The sequence below is a fragment of the Entelurus aequoreus genome, linkage group LG11, assembly GCF_033978785.1.
Source record: "Entelurus aequoreus isolate RoL-2023_Sb linkage group LG11, RoL_Eaeq_v1.1, whole genome shotgun sequence".
Classification (NCBI taxonomy): Eukaryota; Metazoa; Chordata; class Actinopteri; order Syngnathiformes; family Syngnathidae; genus Entelurus; species Entelurus aequoreus.
In genome coordinates this window covers 46,271,011-46,281,262 of record NC_084741.1, presented here as the reverse complement: position 1 = coordinate 46,281,262, position 10,252 = coordinate 46,271,011, and positions in this window count along the sequence as shown.

The following is a 10,252-nucleotide window of genomic DNA, read 5'->3' as shown; positions in this document are numbered from 1 at the left end:
TAACCAGCAACACTCCGATTGCTGACACGGCCACTCTACCAACTTCGCCACGCCGTCTGACTCATTGTCAACAAACTAATAATAATAATAATAACTACTATAGCAGCCGCAACATTAATGCTGCCACAACGACGACTCTTACTGACCTACTGCCTTCGGTAATGGCACCATTCCCATATTATGTGGGCTCTATTGATAACCTCACTAACAACTTTAATGACGCCCTGCGCGACACCATTGATAGTGTAGCACCGCTAAAGCAAAAAGGGCCCCTAAAAGGCGTACCCCATGGTTTACAGAAGAAACTAAAGCCGAAAAATGATCATGTAGAAAGCTGGAACGCAAATGGCGTGCGACTAAACTTGAGGTTTTCCATCAAGCATGGTGTGATAGTTTAATAACTTATAAACGCATGCTTACCTCAGCTAAAGCTAAATATTACTCAAATCTCATCCACCTCAACAAAAATGATCCTAAATTTCTGTTTAGTACAGTAGCATCGCTAACCCAACAAGGGACTCCTCCCAGTAGCTCCACCCACTCAGCAGATGACTTTATGAATTTCTTTAATAAGAAAATTGAAGTCATTAGAAAAGAGATTAAAGACAATGCATCTCAGCTACAACTGGGTTCTATTAACACAAATAGGACTGTATATACGACGGATACCGCCCTCCAAAATAGTTTCTCTCTCTTTGATGAAATAACATTGGAGGAATTGACAAAATGTGTAAATGGGACAAAACAAACAACATGTTTACTTGACCCAATTCCTGGGAAACTTATCAAGGAGCTTTTTGTATTATTAGGTCCATCAGTGTTAAATATTATAAACTTATCACTTTCCTCTGGCACTGTTCCCCTAGCATTCAAAAAAGCGGTTATTCATCCTCTACTCAAAAGACCTAACCTCGATCCTGATCTCCTGGTAAACTACCGGCCGGTGTCCCACCTTCCGTTTATCTCGAAAATCCTCGAAAAAATTGTCGCACAGCAGCTAAATGAACACTTAGCGTCTAACAATCTCTGTGAACCTTTTCAATCCGGTTTCAGGGCAAATCACTCTACGGAGACAGCCCTCGCAAAAATGACTAATGATCTATTGCTAACTATGGATTCTGATGCTTCACCTATGTTGCTGCTTCTTGATCTTCGCGCCGCTTTCGATACTGTTGATCATAATATTTTATTAGAGCGTATCAAAGCGCGTATTGGGATGACAAACTTAGCCTTGTCTTGGTTTAACTCTTATCTTACTGACGGGATGCAGTGTGTCTCCCATAACAATGTGACCTCGGACTATGTTAAGGTAACGTGCGGAGTTCCCCAGGGTTCGGTTCTTGGCCCTGCACTCTTTAGTATTTACATGCTGCTGCTAGGTGACATCATACGCAAATACGGTGTTAGCTTTCACTGTTATGCTGATGACACCCAACTCTACATGCCCCTAAAGCTGACCAACATGCCAGATTGTAGTCAGCTGGAGGCGTGTCTTAATGAAATTAAACAATGGATGTCCGCTAACTTTTTGCAACTCAACGCTAAGAAAACGGAAATGCTGATTATCGGTCCTGCTCAACACCGACATCTATTTAATAATACCACCTTAACATTTGACAACCAAACAATTAAACAAGGCGACTCGGTAAAGAATCTGGGTATTATCTTCGACCCAAGTCTCTCGTTTGAGTCACACATTAAGAGTGTTACTAAAACGGCCTTCTTTCATCTCCGTAATATCGCTAAAATTCGTTCCATTTTGTCCACAAGCGATGCTGAGATCATTATCCATGCGTTCGTTACATCTCGTCTCGATTACTGTAACGTTTTGTTTTCGGGCCTCCCTATGTCTAGCATTAAAAGATTACAGATGGTACAAAATGCGGCTGCTAGACTTTTGACAAAAACAAGAAAGTTTGATCATATTACGCCTATACTGGCTCACCTGCACTGGCTTCCTGTGCACCTAAGATGCGACTTTAAGGTTTTACAACTTACGTATAAAATACTACACGGTCAAGCTCCTGCCTATCTTGCCGATTGTATTGTACCATATGTCCCGGCAAGAAATCTGCGTTCAAAGAACTCCGGCTTATTAGTGATTCCCAGAGCCCAAAAAAGTCTGCGGGCTATAGAGCGTTTTCTATTCGGGCTCCAATACTATGGAATGCCCTCCCGGTAAAAGTTAGAGATGCTACCTCAGTAGAAGCATTTAAGTCTCATCTTAAAACTCATTTGTATACTCTAGTCTTTAAATAGACTCCCTTTTTAGACCAGTTGATCTGCCGTTTCTTTTCTTTTCTTTTCTACTCTGCTCTCAACCCGGGGTGGACCGCTAGCCTGTCCATCAGATGGGGACATCTCTACGCTGCTGACCCGTCTCCACTCGGGATGGTTCCTGCTGGCCCCACTATGGACTGGACTTTCGCTGATGTGTTGGACTTTCACAATATTATGTCAGACCCACTCGACATCCATTGCTTTCGGTCTCCCCTAGAGGGGGGGGGGGGGTTACCCACATATGCGGTCCTCTCCAAGGTTTCTCATAGTCATTCACATTGACATCCCACTGGGGTGAGTTTTCCTTGCCCGTATGTGGGCTCTGTACCGAGGATGTCGTTGTGGCTTGTACAGCCCTTTGAGACACTTGTGATTTAGGGCTATATAAATAAACATTGATTGATTGATTGATTGATATATATATATATATATATATATATATATATATATATATATATATATATATATATATATATATATATATATATATATATATATATATATATACTGTATATATATGAAATACTTGAGTTGGTGAATTCTAGCTTAAATATATTCCCCTCTTAACCACGCCCCCGCCCCAACCACGCCCCCCGACCACGCCCCGCCCCCACCCCCCACCTCGCGATATCAGAGGTCTCAAGGTTGGCAAGTATGGACTATCAGTGGTAATTTAACTTTAACTTGTGGTCTAAATAACACGCTTATGCACTAAATAAGAAAACAAATAGAAACTTGCCTCATCTGCTTTCTATGATGTATCCACTCAGGGCACTTAGGACGTAGCGCACTGCATACACTCTGGTAGGTACGCATACACTCTAAGCAAATAGTAACATCTATGTGTGCCTATCAAATCACTTTCCTGCATTGTATATATAATCGGAAAACGTGCTATTTTTGCGATTTTTAGTTTAAAAAATTGTTTTTATTCATTCATAAAATACATTTGTAAGACAGTTTTATAAACACATATTCCTATCCATTTTATCAATTACTCGTTTTTAACATTTTTAATCGAAACAAGTTTGGCTCAGCACTACCTGGCTACCCTAAGCGCATGTCCCTGTGCTAATTGTAGTTTTGCCCTTTATAACAGCAAATCACAATTTTAAAGCTCTATCTCCAGACAGAGGCACAGTCACTGCCTGAAAGTGTTACTTAACCTTGTATCCTTGACTGTGCCTTTTAGAATTTCTAAAACAAATATGTGACAACTCTGATAATTTAGCCTTTCAGCTGAAGCATAGAGGCCGTGAAAGGATTCCCCTTGTGTCTGGGTCAATGGTAAGCCTCAACAACAGGTAACAGTCAAGCCATTAACCTGAGCTGCTTCATGTCATTACCTCAAAGTCTTGCACGCACGCACTTTAAACACAAACACTTACACATAAACACAATATCAGTTCCCCTGCTTACATGTGTGTTGTTGTTGATCAGCAATGGCTTAAAAAGGTCAGTTTATCTCCTGACATCAACTCTGCTATTGTAAAAATAGGCTTGTTTCCTTTACAGCACAATATCAAAAATAGCCTATCATCAGGTCTAAAGCCAGGCACTAACCATTATGTTGGGCCTAGACCCACATAGCACTGAATTTTGTAAATGCAAAAATACTATTTTTCAGCCACCTTCAGCTTGATAATATGAAAGTGCTTTTAAAGGCAAGAGTCATGTTGAATTGCCACACACATGTTCGTCCTCAATTATCCTTCTGAGGGGAAATGTCTACTGCTTTAGGGGTAATCAAACTGGCCTGTGTTAGTGTGGGTTTTTATTTGTGTGTTGCCCCAGGTCAAAGAGTCAAGCTAGTCACCTGACCTCTTGTGTCCACTTTTGTCCGGAACCTTGTTGGGAACTACAGTATAACCTTTGAGTTTTCATGATAAATTATGCAACACCACATACAGTCATTTAATAATATTTTTATTTTTACAGCTAAATATGTATTCAGTAAATTTCCTCTGAACTCCTTAAATTCATCTATGTTAAAAAAATAAAAATACAAAAAATAAACTCACTGACTTCTGAACCTTATTTAATGTTAACCACTGTATTTGGAGAGTATAGTAGTTGGTCAAGTATATTCCTCATCCCCACACTGTGCATGTGGGCATGTTTGAATGTAGCAATGAGAACAGGGTTTGCATTGCCTCCTTAGCTATTTCCAGAATTCTCTCCCCCATCCCTTGGATTCTTGTCATGGCTGCTTCATTGGGACCTGGGGAGTTTCTCAAGAAAATTTAATGGAAAAACCTTCCTGTGATTGGCAGCTGAATGCCCAAGTCAACAAAGGATCGGCTCAATGAGGGGTCAGAAGTGAAAATAGCAGTGGCCTTTGCCAGTGCCCTCCCATGCCTGGCTGACTGGATATTACAAGTTACCACATTTATGTTTGCAATAACAAATTGACTCCAATTGGTCTAAGTGGGGATCAAGACCTGGCTGGAAATGTGCAGTGCCGCTCGGAAATCGGTTTGTGGACCTATGTGTCATCAACAGACACCTCGAGGGGATACCAGGACAAGCAAAGCGAGGACATAAACTCACATGTATTTGTATCTCTGTGCAAACCTTTATATACTGTACTGTACACTGTTTCCTTAGAAAAAGAAAACAAATGGATGCAATTGTTAAATGATCAGTAGAAATGTGCCAAGATGCTTGATGATCAATAGACAGTTTATTCTGACAATCGTCAACAGGGTGGTAAGGGATAATGTTGTACTTGGGACCAAAGCACAGGGGGGCCACTGGGCTTTTGTAAATGTCTTATTTTTTTTCTGCCATTTGAACATGTAAGTTATATAAAGATGTCATAAATGTTAATATTATAATTAATATAGCCATAAAAGTTCAATGTTGTAATGTCTGACACCCCGTTATCAAAAATGCAAAATGGTTTGTTTCACCTGGATAGCAGCAAACCTCGCATGGAACACATCACTGTTCATTCAACACAGACATCATAATATCATCAAAGTTCACCTTTAAAGTATTCAAACTCTGCACCAACACTTTGGAACAAGGATGAGGTGATAGAAGAAATGTAAAAATATAATACGTCCTCTGTGGCAGATAGGAGATAGTTATGTATAAATTTCACTTTTGCATCGCATTGCACATACATGTCATGCGTTCAAAGACCCTTGAATAAAGTTGGAAACAGAGGTGTCACTCGTTTTTGAAAACAGGGGGAGACTTAACTCCCAGAAGATGCATTAATAATAATATAATTATACAAATTATGTATTATTATGATTCGTATTATCCACTGATGATAACCCTGTGTGTTATCTTTACTTGACATTAGAAAACTTGAATATGTATACTCATATTTATACTCATATCTGATTCATATTCTGGCCACTTTATATTGAATTTGTTGGCATCTTTTTGTAAAAAAGCAAAGCAAACCAAAACATTTTTTTTTAAACAAAACTAAATTTTTAAGGAGGTGTTATCTCGTTATGTTATACATATATTATTCGCCGCTTTAAACTTAAAAATGCCTAATCAGGTTTTTACATATGTTTAAAAAGCTAGTTTCAAACAAATCCATACAATAATTGGTTTTGTTAGTGCATGTATATAGCAAGTGTGTGTGCATGGGGCGGCGATGGTGGCTTTAGGGTGGATCGAGTGCATTTTGAAGTCTTGTGTATGGGGGCCCATAATTTGGTTTGGTGTCCCTAGTCGGCAGCAAAATTAAAAAACAATACCTGACCCTTAGTTCTGGAAATAATAATTCACACTAACAAAATGTGTACAACAATGTTTTGTCTTCATCTTTTGCAAAATCTATGTTTTGATTGATTATTCTTTATCGAACTTAACAGCACGATCATCATTTTAATCACATTGTGGTGATGTCAATCCATATACAGTCACAATCAAAAGTTTACATACACTTGTAAAGAACATAATGTAATGGCTGTCTTGAGTTTCCAATAATTTCTACAATTTGACGTGTGTTTGGGGTCATTGTCCTGTTGGAACACTCAACTGCGCCCGAGACCCAACCTCCAGGCTGAAGATTTTAGGTTGTCCTGAAGAATTTGGAGGTAATCCTCCTTTTTCATTCTCCATTTAAAGCACCAGTTCCATTGGCAGCAAAACAGGCCCAGAGCATAATACTACCACCAGCATCCTTGACGGAGGGCATGGTGTTCCTGGGATTAAAGGCCTCACCTTTTCTCCTCCAAACATATTGCTGGGTATTGTCGCCAAACAGCTTAATTTTTGTTTCATCTGACAACACATGGACAAAGATAAGAACTTCTGGAGGAAAGTTCTGTGGTCAGATGAAACAAAAATTTAGCTGTTTGGCCAAAATACCCAGCAACATGTTTGGAGGAGAAAAGGTGAGGCCTTTAATCCCAGGAGCACCATGTCTACCGTCAAGCATGGTGGTGGTAGTATTATGCTCTGGGCCTGTTTTGCTGCCAATGAAACTGGTGCTTTAAATGGGACAATGAAAAAGGAGGATTACCTCCAAATTCTTCAGGACAACCTACAATCATCAGCCTGGAGGTTGGGTCTTGGGCACAGTTGGGTGTTCCAACAGGACAATGACCCCAAACACACATCAAAAGTAGTAAAGGAATGGCTAAATCAGTCTAGAATAAAGATTTTAGAATAGCCTTTCCAAAGCCCTGACTTAAACGTGTGGACAATGCTGAAGAAACAAGTCAATGTCAGAAAACCAACAAATTTAGCTGAACTGCACCAATTTTGTCAGGAGGAGTGGTCAAAAATTCAACCAGAAGCTTGCCTGAAGCTTGTGGATGGCTACCAAAAGTGCCTTATTGCAGTGAAACTTGCGAAGCGACATCCATCCATCCATCCATTTTCTACCGCTTATTCCCTTCGGGGTCGCGGGGGGCGCTGGAGCCTATCTCAGCTACAATCGGGCGGAAGGCGGGGTTCACCCTGGACAAGTCGCCACCTCATCGCAGGGCCGCGAAGGGACATGTAACTAAATATTAACATTGCTGTATGTATACTTTTGACCCAGCAGATTTGGTCACATTTTCAGTAGACCCATAATAAATTCATGAAAGAACCAAACTTCATGAATGTTTTTGTGACAAACAAGTATGTGCTCCAATCACTCTATCACAAAAAAATAAGAGTTGTAGAAAGTATTGGAAACTCAAGACAGCCATGACATTATGTTCTTTAAAAGTGTATGTAAACTTTTGATCGCGACTGTAGGCTACTGTTCAAGCCTCAAAAGCAGCTGTGATATATCACCCAGTGACATCTGCTAATCTCATATCACATCTAGTATTAATAAATCCAGTATGTGAGGGAATAGCAATGGGAAAAAGTGAGGTTTCTTATTAGAAATGTTGTGTTGTCACTTGACACCAGTATCAGTGATTAGGTTTGTCTTGATGGCTGCAGGCACATTTCCATCAGGATTAGAGCATTCTCACTTTTGTCAAATACATTTTATTTTATTTTCCTCTCACATAATTTATCCGTATTGTAGCAACCGTTGGTTTCCTTCACTAGCTACGGCCGATGGTATCGTGTTATCAGTGTAATAAAACTAAAGTGGCGGGCCGGAAATTGAAAGTGTATTCATACAGGAAATAACAGTGCTCCGTCATAATCTACAGGCGAAAACATGTGTTCATCCGTGTATTGTTTCCTTATCTGATACTGAAAATAGTGTTGTGGTCTGCCTTTCCTTTTTCTTGGTTTTCTTTTTTTTTTTTTTAAACACACTCTTTATGACCAGAATTTAATATTACCAAAGTGGAGATATTGTCTAATCTTACATCTATTCTCAAATGCTTTGACAGTGACCAGTGAACCAATATTATACGTTGCTGTTAAATCCAAAATTACGCACAAATGCGCCATATTGATACTCTGACTTCCAATTGCATCCAGACTGCACTTCCTACATCTTAATCACATTTCTCAGAATATGAAAAAAGAAAAAAAAATCTTTGCATAGAAAGCGAATCAGTCATCACCTGTTAAGTCTTTAGGCACAGCTCTTGTGTCAACCATCTTCTGTTTCTTCCTACCTGCTTGTGCTGCTGTACCTAATGAAGTGTATTTCAACAAGGAGAGAAAATGACTTGCACTCTCAGAGATAGGTAGCTGACTCAAGGCCGCCCTCTGTCTGAAGTCATAGTAAACTCCCTCTGTTGCACATGATGCATGCATCACACTCACACACTATTCCTTACTGCCACTGACACAGAAAACCGGACGAGTGCATAAACTATTGGAATATAATTTGAAGCACCATAAGAATACATTAAACAATTAAAACAAAACCATGCAAATTAACAAGAGAACATGAGAACCATCTTAAAGGCCTACTGAAACCCACTACTACCGACCACGCAGTCTGATAGTTTATATATCAATGATGAAATCTTAACATTATAACACATGCCAATACGGCCGGGTTAACTTATAAAGTGACATTTTAAATTTGCCGCTAAACTTCCGGTTCGAAACGCCTCTGAGGATGACGTATGCGCGTGACGTGGCCCGGCGAACACGGGTATGCCTTCCACATTGAAGCCAATACGAAAAAGCTCTGTTTTCATTTCATAATTCCACAGTATTCTGGACATCTGTGTTCGTGAATCTGTTGCAATCATGTTCATTGCATTATGGAGAAGGAAGCTGAGCAAGCAAAGAAGAAAGTTGTCGGTGCGAAATGGACGTATTTTTCGAACGTAGTCAGCAACAACAGTACACAGCCGGCGCTTCTTTGTTTACATTCCCGAAAGATGCAGTCAAGATGGAAGAACTCGGATAACAGAGACTCTAACCAGGAGGACTTTTGACTTCGATACACAGACGCCTGTAGAGAACTGGGACAACACAGACTCTTACCAGGATTACTTTGATTTGGATGACAAAGACGCAGACGTGCTACTGTGAGTATGCAGCTTTGGCTTCTAAACATTTGATCGCTTGACCGTATGTGCGCAACTTTTTTTTGCGTATGTACGTAACTTTTTAAAAATATATAAGCTTTATGAACCTTGGGTTAGGTGAACGGTCTTTTGGGCTGAGTGATTGTGTGTGTTGATCAGGTGTTTGAATTGTATTGGCGTGTTCTATGGAGCTAGGAGCTAGCAGAGGAGCTAGGAGCTAGCGTAACAAACACGCAGGTGTTTTTATGCAGGATTAATTTGTGGCATATTAAATATAAGCCTGGTTGTGTTGTGGCTAATAGAGTATATATATGTCTTGTGTTTATTTACTGTTGTAGTCATTCCCAGCTGAATATCAGGTCACCCCCGGCTATCACAGCATCTTCCCTATCTGAATAGCTTCAACTCCCCACTAGTCCTTCACTTGCACTTTACTCATCCACAAATCTTTCATCCTCGCTCAAATTAATGGGGAAATTGTCGCTTTCTCGGTCCGAATCTCTCTCACTTCATGCGGCCATCATTGTAAACAATAGGGAACTTTGCGTATATGTTCAACTGACTACGTCACGCTACTTCCGGTAGGGGCAAGCCTTTTTTTTATCAGATACCAAAAGTTGCAATTTTTATCGTCGTTGTTCTATACTAAATCCTTTCAGCAAAAATATGGCAATATCGCAAAATGATCAAGTATGACACATAGAATAGATCTGCTATCCCCGTTTAAATAAAACAAATTCATTTCAGTAGGCCTTTAAAATGTGACACATGATGACAGCAAGTCAAACAAAACTGCTCATTTCCATGCAAAATCACGTTGATTACTTCTAATTGATCATTATGAATTGTTTCCTTCCACTTTTTCCTCTTCCAGTGACATGTCCGCTCTCTAATTGGCTGATATTGTACAACAGCAAAATGGCAATGTCGGCTGGGAGACACAGTAGCAAAAAGTCTCATTTGCATTCAATTAATTAAAACTTGCTGCTGAGATGTCAGAGTTTATCTGCAAATGTATATCAAATACTTCACTCATATTTTTTTGCTCAATATAACAC